This window comes from Globicephala melas, chromosome 9, assembly GCF_963455315.2.
Source record: "Globicephala melas chromosome 9, mGloMel1.2, whole genome shotgun sequence".
NCBI lineage: Eukaryota > Metazoa > Chordata > Mammalia > Artiodactyla > Delphinidae > Globicephala > Globicephala melas.
The window spans coordinates 48,569,324-48,586,263 of record NC_083322.1 but is presented as its reverse complement, the minus strand read 5'-3'; positions in this window follow the sequence as shown (position 1 = coordinate 48,586,263).

Below are 16,940 nucleotides of genomic sequence, written 5' to 3'. Positions count from 1 at the left end.
ACAGGTGGCTCTGAGAATCCTCAGTGTCCCCAACGATCCATGTCAGTGTGAACATAAGAGAAACCTATAATTTGGAAATCAGGTTAGACATGCAGGCAACTCTCCAGCTTTGGTCCAGATGCAGGATGAACATGATTCCACTGGAAGCATTTGTGTGGCGTGATTAAATAATTAATATCCAGTAGAACACCAGTGCAACAGTGGCCCATACCTCTCAAATCATCTAGGTAGCAACCCCTGAAAGTGTAGGTCCACAGTGGCATGGGATCTTTGGGTAGAATTGACAATCCAGAAGTATTTTTTCGTTGACACAATTTTGAACTCTGAGAGGCCTGCTCCAGAGTATTCTTGAGAGGACAAGAAATTTCTAACTACCTAGGAAATGCTTAGCCGGGGAGCTGGTTGGGATATTGCTCAGAGAAAGTAAAACTACCCTTTACTCTGGTTTGTGAACTTGCCACCATTATCGCTTCTTCATTCCTATGCTTAGCATGCTATAACCCGACGAGAAGATGCTTTTTAGATTCTCCTCTATTTAAGGAAGGCAGTGCAATCCCATGCTTTACTGATGGGTTAAACTCGGGTCTATCTCCTGAAGTGACTTATAGCACAATCTCTCAGAATACTATTATCTTTTAGATACTGGTCAAGCTGGAAGTTGAAGAATGAGACAGAGCCTTTGCATTTGTTGTTCACTGACCTAGAATGCTCTTCCTATAGCTAGCTTCTCATTCTTCAGGTCTTTGTTTAAATGTCACCTTCTTAAAGATATCTATCATTACCATGCTTTATGAAGTAGATTCCTTCAACCTCCATCTCTATTTATTATTTCATAGCACTCTGTTTATCTCCTTTATGAAATTATTACAGCCATAGTTATTTTAATTGTGTGCTTTTATCTCTGTCTCTCTCCCGCACTGAAACCTCACCTACCAGAAGCGTCATGAAGTACTGTATCTCCAGCACCTAGCAAGTACCTGGAACACGAAAGGTACTGAATAAAATTTATGAATGAATGACTACTGAAGATTACAAAGTAACTTTACTTAAAGTTTAAAATTTTAAATATTTTTTGGTCAGTGTTATCAGTTAGCTTTTACCATATTATTCAGCAATAACATCTCCAAAAAATTTCAGGACTTAAAAGAAGAAAGAGTATTTCTTGCTCAGTTTTTATGTGAGCTGCAGATTGGTTGTGGCTTCGCCCCAACTTCATGCCAAGGCCTCGGTTGAGGCAGTGGCTCCTGTCTGATAATGCCCTGGGTCATCTCATTTTCATGGCAAAGGGAAAAGAGCAAGAGCTACTGGAAATATATTATAGTGTCTTTTTTCTTTTACTTTATTTACTTTTATTGAAGTACAGTTGATTTACCATATTGTGTTAGTTTCAGGTGTACAGCAAAGTGATGCTGTTATTTTTTTTTTCAGATTATTTTCCACTATAGGTTATTACAAGATATTGAATATAGTTCCCTGTGCTATACAGTAAATCCTTGTTGTTTATCTATATACAGGGTGTCTTAAACTAGGATCTAGCATATAGCACTTCTGCTTATAGGAAGATGTTCTCTTATAATAGAAGTTACCATGAAAAATAATACAATCCACCACAATACTATATTACTCAGAAATGTACTTACTAATAATTTGTAAACTAACTTTGTTTATATCGCTGTCCTTTCTCTCTTTATTCACTGGTTTTCATGAATTACAAACAGTCTCATCAGAGATCACCTATATGCTAAAAAATAAGACTTGTAGATGAGTAATACTTTTATTCTCTTCTCTTGCCGGATTATCCCTTTGCAATTCCTAGGTCATGGCCTGAGTATTTCCTAGGTATTTACATCTGTATAATAGAAAGTCAAAGGTCTCAAACTCCTGAGTGACTTCAGTCTGCCAGCATCAAAGGAAGCTGGCATGAGACGCTCCTTCCCCAGAAAAATGTTCTTCCCCAGTCACAGTAAATGACTGGGATGGATGAAGAAAGGCCAAATCCTTAAGGGTACATTTAAGTAATAAGCCTCATCCTATACACAATGCAGTAATGTGAGGCTCCTTACTTAGTCATAAACTAGTATGTGTTCAAATTGGACTGCTAACTTAGGTATCTGTTTACCTCTACTCTCTAATTTCAATATTTATAATAGACTCTGCTAAAACTTTTCAGCATTACATTGGTATCAATAAAATTATTGGGAATACCTGTTTAAGATGAAAATTTTGAACTGTGGTATTAACCAAGTTTAAAAAGAAAATTATACCAAAAATAATTCTCAACTGAGAACTTCTATGTTGAAAGGGTTTTTTTGTTTTGTTTTGTCCTTTTTCCAAAGTGGTATCATGTGGAATTGTACCGTGTAAAATACTGTAGATGGGGTTTTTTTTACAATTTACAAGAAATTTTCTTTTAGAAATTATTTACAATGTAAATCAACATTGCAAGATTTTATGTGTGTATTTTTTAAAATTGAAGATACTTGTATGGATGGATGGGAAAGGTTTTTCAAAATATGTGAATTCTATCTATTTTGCATTGTGAATGTTATCAATCATGTCATCCAGAAGAATGGGTACAGAACTTAAGATCAAAACCTCTCCAGTTCCACAGATGTCTCCTATAGGCCCAAGCCAAAGAGAGTGATTACCATCTCACTGAGAATTTCCCTCTGTTTATGCTTCTAGCCTCTTCCCAGATTATCAGTTGCCTTATTTCCTTATAAATCTCACTTTCCACATTTTTAGTTACTTTTATTACCCACCACTGAGCCTGGGAAAGTCTTCCCTTCAGTTTAGACATTAAGGCTTATAAAAGGAACAAAAGTATGCATCCAGCATATAAACAAAATATGCTCCTTTTCACAAGGTTTTTATATTGAAATTAAAGAAAACTCTCAAGTTTCGTACATTTGGATTTGTGTAAATTCCTTGGGGAACTCCAAAGAGGAACTATCTCTTCACTAAGTTTCATTTTCCTCAGTATTTAAAACATTCAAGGAAAGAAAGCAACAATAACCCCTAGTATAAAAGAAACAGGATCAGTTTCATTTTCTGTTCTTTTTTAGAGACAACTGCATCCATTTCTGATCATTTTAGTACCTGCCATGGTTCAATCAACTTCTCTAATAGTTGTGGAATGTGAAATGTCTACAGAAGATTGTAGGAGACCTTTTTTTCTTCCTAGAGTCTCTAGCAGATGCAAACAAGGTGATATGTCCCTGCATGCTACTGTTGCTAAACTGTGAGCAAAGTAAAAGAAAAAGACCGATTTAGATAATACATCTAAGATGCTTGTTGAGTGAAATGTCAAGTAGATTCATGTCTTGCCTTGTCCATCATCAGCCAATCAATGACACTTGAACCTGGGATGACCAGGTCAACTTGCTACCACTGCTACTAAGTGGGAGAGAGAATGCACAGATCACCTCTCAAAATGACAATTACTATGTGAAGCTATGGTAATTCCACAAGCCCTAGTCATTGTCCTGCTTAGCAAGAGGCTTCCTATGCTCCCACAGCTAAATACCAGCTCACTCAGATCTTGACAAAAGGGAAACAAAAAGACCTTTGGGATATCAACTCCCTGGTGACCCAGGTCTGATCAGAATTGAATTTCACTCTGCTTAGAACAAGTTTGAAAAAGAAAGGAAGAAAGAAAAAAAGAAAGGAAGGAAGGAAGGAAGGAAGGGAGAAAGGGAGAGAGAAAGAAAAAGAAAGGAAAAAAGGGATTAAAGTAAATGAAGCCTTTGAGTGAGCTGTGTTCTTTCTTTTGCATATAAATGAATATGAATACAGTCAATAGACAGACTTGCCATCTTCCTCCCACTCCCACCCATCCTGGTGACATTTATTTTTTTAGTCACTCAGACTAGAATGCCTTCATAATAAATAAATCCATCATATTCCTGTTTGGGATCAATACTAGATATTTACCATTAATTTGTCATGCTTTCTTATGTGTACTTGTTATAGCCTGTAATCCTTAAATTTGCTCTGGAGATTTGGAGATTTCATCAAATCCCCAAGATCAAAAGCCTAAAAATTTTTGTTTGCATTTACATGTAAAGCTTACAAAGTTCTCCAGGGGAAATGGTGGTAAGAGCATTCTTCAAACTCTTGTTAACTGTTAACTGTCAAAGCCTGAGGGTGAAATCTCAGAGGTTTGTTTTAACAGGAGGAAAAAACATGACGTCAATTTTAAGTTTTCTTAAAAACTCATGAACATGAACAACATTTTTTCTCATCAGCTCATTTAAAATATAAGTGTGATTGTTAGTCAAAGCTAAAAGGGTATATAAAAACATCAATTTGTTTTCTCTCTCTGCAAGATGGATGTAGAGCCTGCCTGCAGGATCATAACTGAGGCAAACTAAGTGGGAAAGTTGGTATTTTAGGTACATTATTTTAAATCAATCAAGACCCCAGAGAGACAGCTGTTACTTTGATCATCCCAATAGCGCTGAAAAATAATATGTAAAATTATGCTACTTCATATTTATCCCTAAAATTAGCAATGAGCTGAAAGACAGAGATATAAATCACATTTTAAAATCTGCCTGTCTCACCAGGGAATGACTTAATTACCAATGATACCATCTGAAAAGACAATGCTAAACCAACTCGATAAAGAGATCTGCTATTTCAGCGTTTGAGATCACATGTTCAAGTATATTATATAGTGTATGTGTGTATTAATATGTTATTTTATATATTATTATTGTTTTTCTATAAAAATAAAATTGAACTAGTCATTTACAAAAAGAATCAAAATTTGTTTTAACTGACTGATTTTCTAAGTAACTATTTTTTTAAAAGCCTCATCATATGATAAAAGATGAGAATTATTATAGAGGACTGTTACATGAACACCTCTCAAGAATATTTCAGTCTTTTTATGAGTCTAATGGTAGAGTTCATGTACGATCTATACCCCCAATAGTGATCCTAGATAAGGATGACATTCTCTGTACACACAGGCTTCAGAATTGGCAGGATTTTCACAGAAACTGACCATATTCTGCCTTAAAATATTCAATGATAATGACGGCTCTACCATTTTTTACCTCCAGATCAAGTTAATTAAGAAATTAATACTACCGAAGAAGAAAAATATAAAGACAATGTTTTAAAATGCAAGTCTTGTTTTGTTTCATTTAGAATAGTATACCCAGAAATATTTACTTTCATTTAGGAGGTAATAAAAAGTGACAGAAAGAGAATTTTGCCTAGATAGTTTACTTTCTAATATTTCCTGTATATAACATGTATGGTTTAGTCTAACATTTCCCACTTTATATTTCCTGAAGACACTGAATCAGTGCAATTTCATGCCTACAGATTTCAGTTTCCAACACTCAAAGACTAAATGGTGACTGAATGATGCTAAATTGTGCTTTTAGGAGAAATAACTATCCAAAAGGAACTCATTTAGCAACTCACTTTCTGTGTGTACATTTGTCACTTGCTTTCCTTATATTTTCTTCAACTGTTTATTGAAATTAGGAGAAATACTTTTACCATTTCCGTTGTTTTTTCTCTGATTGGCCAGAGCTGTAACATTATTCCTGGAAATGCCTGTCAGGGGAATGAGAACACTTCCAGAAATATAACCACAACGAAGTGATTTGGCCTAAATACAGGCATTTTAATTGAGTATGTATAGGCACAGAACATTTCTTAAAAGCAGTGTGAATATTAGTCTTCTCAAACTGCAATTTCAAATTAAGATGCTACTGAAAATTTACAAGCATACTTCCTTAGCTCAACTTCACTATTTTAACCCTCGGTGGGGGATGGAGAGGAAGGGAGAAGTCACACAGATTCTGAAAAGGCTAATAATTTTACTTCAATTGCTCTTGTCTTTTGGAATTTACTATAACCCACATATACTCTTCTCTGAGGAAAGACACTTACATTGATTTAAATTTGTAACAGTCATGATAAGGAAATATTTTTCACCATTTGGTTTCTTCAGTGCCAATAAGGCACTAATTTTGCTACTGGTGGTGGTGAGGGGCAGAAATGTAAAAAAAGGCCTTTTCTCTGTACCTCTACAGTTCAGTGATATTTTACGTTCATAATATAAGCCTATATAAGATCTGAATCATAGGAATTTGAATAAATTATGTGAAATTTAGCTTCAGCATTAACAGAATTTTAATCTATTATATTCTTTGAAAATCAATTGTTGACATAGAGCTAGTCTCAATCACATAAATACTTTAATAACCAGAACATTCTATTTCTTAATTGCCTATTAGAGTTTATATTAGTAATTAAATGCTCCCTGAAAGTTTGGTAGTTGATACTTCAGTAAAATTCCTCTTTTTCTCTATCATTTTAATGTATTTCTTGAGATGCTGCTTCTGAGATTATCACTCTTCTTGTACCACAATGCTTGGGATTCTTCTCTGATGAACCACAGAATTTATCAAAGCCTTTTATGCAGCTCCTGATTGCTAAGATTCCAAATAGTATTAAACATCAAGCACTATGAAGTTTCACTGATAAAAATGCACCAAAAGGTAAGCAAATTAATTATTTTTACTATCCTAAGATAACAAAAGGACAAAACAATCAGATCTTCCTTTCTACTTACCCTTGGTATCCAAGCTTTCTATTTTGAATGACTCTCTCAGCACACCCACAAGTGAAGACAAAGCTGTCTCTAAGAGCTGTTGAGAGTAAATCAAAGATATCTTTTCTTCCTAAGACCTCTCTTGAAAAAAATGTAAAATGGTTCTTATTCTGAGAATGAAGACTAACTAATCACCCAGAGAGAAGCAGTTTTGTTCCCGTGTGTCTGTGAGGATTGGGAGGTGCCAGCAGTGGTCAGGGAGGATGGGACAAGGGGTCTCATGGAGGGGTGCTACTCAGCAACCTCCAATCTTGAGAACTCAGAATTGTCATGTCCTGCACTCTGCACTGTGTGCACATTAATTTCTACAGTTACTCCATATAATTGTTGTCTCACAAGACTTAAATTGTAAACTAAATATATTAGTTTCCTACTGCTGCTGTAACAAATTACCACAAATTTAGTGTCTTAAAGCAACACAAATTCATTCTCTTATAGGTCTGGAGGTCATAAACTGTAAGTCAGTTTCTCTGGGCTAAAGTCAAGGTGTCAGCAGGACTGGTTCCTTCCGTAGGCTCTGAGGGAGAATTTGTTTCCTTGATTTATCAGCTTCTAGTGGCCAACTATATTCCTTGGCTTGTGGCCCCTTCCTTCATCTTTAAAGCACATCACTTCAACTTCTGCTTCTCTCTCTGTCTCTCTCCTGTATCCATTTTATAGACCTTTGTGATCACCCTGGGCCCGCATTGATAATCCAGGATAAGCTCCCCATCTCAAAATCCTTAATTTAATCACATTTACAAAGTCCCTTTTGTCATATAAAGACACAGTCACAGGTTCCCGGACCAAAGGCACTGGACATACGTGGGGACGATTATTCAGCCTACCACACTAGGCTAGCAGTGTCTGAAATGACGATGAGGCTATGGCGGTGAGCTGGATTCTCCCATATGTGTAGCTCTAAAGCCTTATCAACCGTACATGCATGGTTCTGAGTGTGCAAGGGGCAGACACTGAAACAGGCGTTTTCTGTCCTCGTAATTCATCGTAAATAAACAATGGGATAAGAGGAGCTATGCAGCAAAATACGGCATATTTGAGCTTAAATGAAACTCGGGTCATAGACAGAATATTTTATAATGTAGTACAATTATTGGAGAGTATAGGCCAGAGACAGGATGAAGTTTTAAATAAGTGGTGTTTTAATCACAATGTCTCCTAAAGGAAGAAACTAATCTAAGGAGAAAGAGGAGGTGTAGCTCTGATTATTTTAAGGATTAAATAAGATAATTTATGTAACACCCTAAGCATCGTGTCTAACTTAGTAAACGCTCAAAAATGTTAATTATTATGATTTCTTCCAGTACCCTGAGATTAAAACTGTTTTCTTTCCCTTAGCTTGCAATGATGAATCCGCATATAATTCTTTCCTTGTCAGATAACCACTTGCATTACTACCCCCAAAGAGGGTGCTGACAGTGAGCTGAAGGAAATCTCAGAAGACAAGAATCCCCAGCAGACTACCAGCACAATCTCTGACATGCTTTTCTTTCCTAAATTGACCTTGTTTTCCCGGGTTAAAGTTGAGTATCCAGGCATTAGCTACTACTTGGAAAAGTGCTGAGTGGCTGATGTGTTTTGTCAGCATTGTCCAAGGCCAGCCGGAGAATGTCAGCGGCTCCTTCCTTTCCACTTGCATTTGGCAAAGACTTACATTGTGATGCTCAGAATGGTGGAAAGTGATGCAAATGCATAGTTCTTTCTATGCATGTCATATCATACACCCACTTAAAATGCCGTCTTCCCAATAGTTTGTTCAGCTAGTAGAAACAGCAATGAAAATCACAAAAGGAAACCATCATCTATCTGAAGGGAAGTCTACTTGTGGCAGGCAAATTTAAGAAACAGTCTATCTGTTCCCTATTCTCCCTCTAACTGACCTGTAAAAGGTTAAATGGTATGTATTCCCCATCTGTAAAAAGGGGGTAGTCATAATTATCAAATAAAAACTGCATAAAAGATACATCTTTATTAACAAACAGTAAATAATGGGTGATTTCCCTTTGGGAGTCCTACTTTTGTCCTGACCTGACACAGTTTAAGTTCATCACTGGGAGTGATCGACTTGACTTTCTCCTTCTCCCCTCACCATTTAGAACCCCAAAATGTCTTTGACCTTAACTATCCACTTTCATTTTTTTAAACCTTGTGACACTTTCCAGCAAAGGCAGGAAGAAGCAACAATCTCTCACTCTCGTTCTTCCAAAATCCTTTTTTCGTCTCTCAGAAGACACCTCTGCTTCACTATAATCCTATAGCCTAGTCCTTTGGTGCTCTAGTTTGCCTCCAGGGCATTGCTTCTCACCCTTGGTTTTAATCTGATGTGTTTTGGGGGGGTTATTTATTTATGGCTGCATTGGGTCTTCGTTGTTGTGCGTGGGTTTTCTCTAGTTGCAGCGAGCGGTGGCTACTCTTGGTTGCGTTGCACAGGCTTCTCAATGCGGTGGCTTCTCTTGTTGCAGATCATGGGCTATAGAGCGCAGGCTCAGTAGTTGTGGAGCACAGGCTTAGTTGTTCCGTGGCATGTGGGTTCTTCCCGGACCAGGGCTCGAACCCATGTCTCCTGCATTGGCAGATGGATTCTTAACCACTGCACCACCAGGGAAGCCCAATCTGACATGTTTTTATGTCAGATAGAATACAGGCAGAATGAGGGGTTTTGTTTTGTTAAACCCCATTGTGAAATGCTATTAAAATATTTTATAAATAAGACTAAATGTTTTATCCTCTAAATGGTGTTGAGTGAAACATCTAAATATCCACATCTGAATAAGCAAGAATTATAGAGTAGGTCAAAAAAACTACGATTTGGTCTTCTGACTGAAAATAACGACTCCCTGTTATCTGAACAACTATCACTTGCAGATGGTCAATACAAAATATTCAGACTAAGGCTTAGATGAAAACTGTTAACTACAGAGCTAAGAAAAGGAAGGGGAGAGCAGGTCATAAAATAGTAAAGAATTTAAAAAGTGAGGATTAGAACTACCTCTTTGAGGTTATCGATTCAGTGGAGATTTGGGACAAGGTAAACTGCCTCTCTATGAATTATTATCCTTTCAGAGAGTGATTACCATATTAAATAGGTTAACCACCTAACCCAAACTCAGATACAGAAGGATGAGTCACAAAGGGGAAAAAATAAATTTGTGTAAAAATGAAAAAAAAAATATATATATATATATGAAAATGTCAAAGTTCAGGGTACAAGGGGGTGGGAGAATTAATAAGTAACACAAACACAAAAGGAAAAGGTAAGGGGGACAATATTTATCATGTCAGTTTAAAGACAAAGACCTACTAATATTTCCTGCCCAAGGCTTTAAAATTATTCTCACTCTCCTATAATCTTCTAGCCTCAGACAATAAGATTATATGCATGCCACAACTAAGAAGTCTGAATGCCGCAACTAAAGATCCTGTATGCCACAACTAAAACCCAGCACAGCCTAAATAAATAAATAAATAAATAAATAAATATTTTTTAAAAAGATCACATGTACACATACAATCACCCAGTGAGACAACTGGGTTCCATATACCATTTTCTTGTTTCCTCTAGGGCTTCCTAGCACTGCTTAAAATCTAATAGGAGCAGAATGTTAGGAAGGGGAATGAGTCTGTACAGTCCACTTCAGACTTAATTTCATACAGTATATTTTAAATGCTCTTATAATTTACTTGAATATCTATGTCCTCTAGGTAATAAAGAGAATGCTTAATATGTAGAGACTAAAGAACAGAAAGGGAACTAGCACCCCCAGCCGTGACCCCGATGGAGTCAACAACCTGCAAGGCAAATCATTAATATTTCCCTGCCCCTGCATGGACAACTTCACATTGAATAATTTTTCTTTTATGTATATTACAAAACAATGCACATATAAACGTGGTTTCTTAAATAAAATGGCTACCATAGCTGTATGAATGTAGCCTAGTATTCAAAGTCAGGCCCCCCCTACACAGTCCCAATCTCTTTTTTCCAACCATATCTCTCAGCATTTGCTTATAAAAATTCTCTACTCCAATCAGACTAGCATACTCCCTGTCCCATGCACATTCCCATCTCATTTGCCTCAGGTAACCTGGAAAACAGATGGAATGTCATCCTATCTCAAGCTGTTAGCATCAGATATCATAAAACCGTGGCACTGGATGTGGTTTTTTAGGCCATTTGGTCTTATTTTCTAATCTATGGTGTTCCCAAAAGTGAGCCAACCTAAACCCGAACACCTATTTTTTCTGCTTTTTCACCCTGAGCTTGATTGTCTTGCAAATTATCTTCAGGAGTAAAGAAATCAAAAGGAACTTGGAGCTTTGTGTTGAAGAATTACTCGTTCACTATGCTAATAGATGGAATTAAGGGGAGTGGGTACATCTGCGTTGCAATGAGCACACCTAGTGCCCAGATCTTGGTTTCTAATGCTATTCTCCAATAAAAGGAACCAGGGCTCCTTGGAGAAATGGCTGATTCTAAGACTGGGTTAGGCACTATACAAGATGAGCCTAGAGTGTCTTACAGAAAGTAAGGAAGTGCTAAAAAAAAAAAAAAAAAAAGTCATAATGATTGGGTATGTCAGAGGGCCACAGGAGCCAATATCCAAAGCTAGAACAATTTGAGCAACAAAATAAATAAAGTATCATTGGATTTTAACACCCAAAATAAAATAAATATCCATGAGTCCATATTAATACAGATAAATAATTAAATGAGAAAAGACAGATCTCATGATTAAAAGAACTGCCAATAATTTATGTAAATACTGCACCCTCAAAGAAGCATAATTCCCCACTCCTTAAGTGTGGGCTGCACATAGTGACTTCCTTCCAGGGAATACACTATGGAAAGGAGGATAAAGAGTGTAACTTTGTAGTACAGAAACCTGACAAGTACTACCTCGGCCAGGTGATGAGGGCTGTAATTAGATGAGGCTGTAATTAGCAGAGAATGTAATTAGATGAGGCTGTAATTAGCAGAGAAAGTGGTAAGTCATGTTAATAGTTTATACCCTTCATATGATGTGATGAAAACGGCACCTTACCTCTGTGGTCTTCCTCCCCAAAACACATAACCCCAGTCTAATCAGGAGAATAACATCAAGGACTAATTCCAATTGAGGTACTTTCTACAAAATACCTCACCACTACTCCTCAAAACTGTCAAGATCATCAGAAATGAAGAAAAAGGAAGTCTGAGAAGCTGTCACAGCCAAGAGGTGTCTAAGGAGGAGACATGACTAAATGTAATATGCTATCCTGGATGGGATCCTGGAACGGCAAAAGGATATTATGAAAATTCTAAGGAAATCTGAATAAAGTATGGACCTTTGTGAATAATAATCTATCAATATGCATTCATTAATTGTGACAAATGTACCAAATTAATGTAAGATGCTAATAACAGGGGACACTACGTGTCGGGTACATGGCAATTCTGTACTATCTTTGCAATTTTTCTATAAATCTAAATCATTCTCAAAACTTTATTTAAAAAATATAGCAGAGGGGCTTCCCTGGTGGCACAGTGGTTGAGAGACCGCCTGCCGATGCAGGGGACACAGGTTTGTGCCCCGGTCTGGGAAGATCCCACATGCCACGGAGCGGCTGGGCCTGTGAGCCATGGCCGCTGAGCCTGCGTGTCCGGAGCCTGTGCTCCGCAACGGGAGAGGCCACAACAATGAGAGGCCCGTGTACTGCAAAAATATATATATATATATATAAATATATATATAGCAGAGGTAGTGAGGAGTTTGGAGGGTTGAGTGAGCAGTGGGATGGAAAAGAAAAAGAGGATGGAAGTATGGGGCCATCAGGGAGGGGCCTGAATCTAGTTGGAAAACATAGAGGTCCCACTTGCAGAGTAACGTGGGTTCATCTGGGATCCTTCTATAAGTGATTCTTGCACTCCTCCCCATTCCACTCCCAGCCTACTTACATCTTGGTCCTGGTCTCACTCCCAAGAGGACACTACTCATAAACAGGCTACCCTGTGGTTTTAAGGAAAGACAGAGCAAGGAGAGAGTGTTAAGAAGCAGCAGAAATATACTGAAAGCTCTCCCTTCCTTCCTTCCTTCCTTCCTCCCTCCCTGCCTTCCTTCCTCCCTCCCTCCCTCCCTCCCTCCCTCCCTCCCTTCCTTCCTTCATCTTGTCTCCTTCCTGTCTTCTCTTGGGGCAGGATAAGGTAAAATTATCACTCTGAATATTGCAGATGTGAATTAGTCATAGTTTAATCAGGTAAATAAGCCAACAGGGGTATTTGAAGCAGAGGAAATGGGTAACATAAGTGACAGAAGAGCTGAAATGCGAACTGGAGACAGTGAGACCACCCAGGATAAGCAAAAGCAGGAAGCCCTGCGTGACCACCCCTAACCCTAGAAGGCCAAGGGAGGAGGCAGTTCCTGGAGCCTGGGGACTGGGGCCACCTCGCAGAAGCTAGAGCCATAGCTGACAAGACTTGCTGCCCGAGGCAGAGGGAAGAGAGAAATAGGGTGGCTTCTTCCTTCCTCTTGCCCTTCAGTCTCCCACTATCACTCAGAAGCCAGAGGAGCACAGCCTGCACAAGTCTGCCAAGCAGAGAAAGGATGGAGACCGATCTGAAGCCATCAGCTCTACACAATAAGCTACCTCTTTAGAGAGGCTATTTCTACTTTCTAAAACAGTTTCTACTATTTCTAGTTTGATGCACAATCAGGTCTGGGCAAAACCAGCAGATTGTTGAGGTTTTTTTACTTGGAATTTAAAAAACCTTCGTTATAAGCACCTACTGTGGTAAACATGGATGATCATTCCCATTTCGTAACTAGAAGGTTGAAATAGAGCTGTTTTATAAGATCTGAAAGAAGGTCAGTCACAGGGCTGGGGGAAAGACAGGATCTGTTTCATTTGCAACACCATTTTCTGTTGCTTCACCTTTTCTCCCTTTTAATTATGCACAGGATCACTGGCAGAGTTGAAACTAAAACTGGGAGCCTAGTGCCTTGTCCAATAAAATTATTCTTCTGCCAAACTTAGCTTTGGAAAAGAGTGGTTTGATTGTTTCCTTTAAAGCCAGGATTTACTCTAAATGAAGGTTCACACATCGTAAAACAAACAAAGAAACAGAAATTACAAACAGAGGAGCCAATACTTTGTAGTTTCTGCTAATGTTCAGTCACTTTGGAGGCAGGCAGCCAGGACTCAGATGGGAAGATGCCACCAATAAGCAGGTGGAAAGGAAGGAAAGAAAGGAAGAAAGGGAGGGAGGGAGGAAGGAAGGAAGGAAGGAAGGAAGGAAGAAAGAAAGAAAGAAAAAGAAAGAAAGAAAAAGAAAGAAAGAAAGAAAGAAAGAAAGAAAGAAAAGAAAAGAAAGAAAGAAAAGAAAAGAAAAAAAGACAGGAAAGAAAGAAAGAAAGAAAAACATTTAGCAACTTTTGAGAATATGTCTTGTCTTTCTAGGAGTCCTGTAGCAACTTAAAGGGTACTTCTATTACCAAGAAAACCCTAGAAATTGAGCAGACCCCAGGGATTGCCACAGCCTTTCGTTCTACGTCTTGTGTTACTGGATCAGCTGGGTTCTGGCTGTCTCAGTGATACTCTGCGAATCCAGGAGGTTTGGAAACTCTTTAATTTGGGGTTGCAACTGCTCTTGTCTGTACCCACACTGAAAGTTTCACACAGGAGCCTTCTATACTCTCCTTGGGATCATGGGGAGCTGGACAAAGAGGAATTTGATTGTCCTAAGCACACAGGGACACTGTAAATCACAGTGCAGATTTGAAAGGCTATTAGATTCCTGGGGTGCTAAACCAGGGGGTGAGGAGTAACAGTGGTGGTGGTGGTAGAAACATAACCCCTGGGAAGACAGCATGTCTTACACTTCTAAGGGTTTCTTCCTGTGGTGGTAAATATCTATGTCTGAAAGAACTTAAAATGAAATTAACAGCAGTATTGCGACCCAAACCATAATGCTGATCTAGTATAACTCGAACTCTACTACCTCAGATTTAGTCTTCTCAAAACACTGTCCTCAGAGCATAAGGTTTAGGGAGAAAATTATGATGAAAACTTAATAAGGAGATATTAATAAGCTTTATGCCTCTCAAGATAGTTTTCAGTTTAATTTCAGAATCATTAAACACCAATGCAAGTTCTGTAAGACTTGAGCTCCACAGATGCAAACAGCAATCCTGCTGAGTACAAGCATTCATTCAAATTAAATTGGAGTAAAGCATGCAGATTTTCCATCTTATTATGTACAGATGTGGATTCATTTTATTTCATCTAGGCAAAGATAATTGATTACGTTTATCAATGTTACCATTATTGTTTTTTATGAAATTTATCCAACTGCATATCAATCACTTTAACAAGCAGTTTATTTTGTAAATTAAACTTAAACCAAAAGTAAAGTTGCCTTTGAACTTAAAAGCTTTACTAATAAAAGTCTTTTGAAGTGATATTAAAATCACTGCTTCATTATCTTTTTTTCCTGGGGTACTTCCTAAAATGAATAACAGCCTCATTTGCATTTGCAAACAGGAAACTCTGCAAGCTTCACCAAGAGTAAAGCTTAGTTAGGTTCGTTGCTTACAAATATTTTAGAACAAGCATTACTTCAGCATTTCAATATTGGCTAAAACAGCTTTAACATTCAAGACAGGATGTAAGATGCTTAGCTGATCCAAATGCCAGTCTATGGATTTGAAAGACTAAAGATCACATCACTAGAAGGTTGACAGAAGTGACACTTTGCAAAGTGCCAATGATTTATGCCAATGTCTTGCTTGATGATACTGTTATAGACAGCACTGTCATTAAAAAGTCCCTGCTGACTTCCTTCTACATTTATGGTGCACAAATTATAGGTGAGCCCAAAGATCGAACCCTCCCTGCCTTTTAGATTTCAATGACCATGTATTTCTCATTTAGGTTAGTTATTGCATATAACCTCTGTTCTATCTGCTTCTTTATTTCATCTATAAACACTCAATGAGAAGGAAAGGATTTTTATTTATCCTGCTAAGAAATGTGAAAGTTATACACACATTCCCTTCATCTCTCACAACCATAAACCAGTATCAAAAGTCTTTCACAATTTTCTCTTATTATGGAAAAAGACACCAAACACAGTTTTTAAAGATCATATTTGGAAGCAAAGATCTGGAGTAAACTGTCAGGATTACTATGGCTTGACCTTTAGCAATGTGTATGATATTCCATCACTGCATGGTGACTTGGGCATTTCGAAAACAACTCTTAAAACAGCAAAGAGCAGATGAGATTATTTTCTTAAGTACTTAATTTTAAATATTTTCTGCTAAACTTCTGCTTCAAATATATAAATATTTATTGGGTAAATAGGAGTGAGTTTTTAGAAATACTCTGAAGGCAATTTTTAAGTGGCATTGTTCTAAAATCCTATTTATAGAGACCAGTCATTTTATCTAGTACTTGGAAAAAAATACTCCAAATTTTACTAACTAATCTCAATTTACTAAAGTGAAGTCAAGATTAAAGGATTTCTTTTTGAGAAGGATTATAATAGATCTACAGCTTTTTCTCTGAAAAATCTCAGACAAGCCCAGAAACATTTATATGTGGTTAATTTGCTTGAAATAACTGCTTTAAGTTTCTTTATATCTTTACCTCAAAAGAAAATACATGACTTTGAAAATACAGTATGAAAAGAGACTGGCCCAAAAGATTTAACTGCAACTCTATTAGTTAGAGTTTATAGTGTTGGCAGTGTTCTTTCCTTAGTACGCTATTAAATATAGACTTATACTAAATAGAGTTCATAAAATACTTTAAAGACCAAATTTTTCTAAATGAAAACCATCAAAGATGAAATTTATTTGAAAATTAAAATTTATAAAACAAGAACTACCTTTTGATTTTTTGGAAAAAGGTGATGGATAGAAAGCTCAATCTAAAGTAACCACATCACAGTATTAAATCAAGATGTGCTTTTCAGAAAACCAACCACACTGAGAATTCAAATACACATTGCTTTCTGTTTTGCTGGAGGCCTCAGAGGCTGACAGCAAGGGAACAAAGGAAACAAAGCTTCAGCCAAAGGGACTGGAAATTTAAGGACAGCTCCAACCCCAATAGGTACCAGTGCCCAGTGGAAAGCTGAGACACCTGTCTAAGCTGGGTCATTGGCTATAAATATCAGAGGTAGGGCAGGTAGACCAGCATATTGTAGGGACTATGCAAGTGGGGACAAATGTCAAATGGCTGCTCCAAAATAAGTGTTATAAAAATGTTTAACTTTTAATTTCTGCAGACATGTGAATTACAAATATAATGTACAAATAGTACA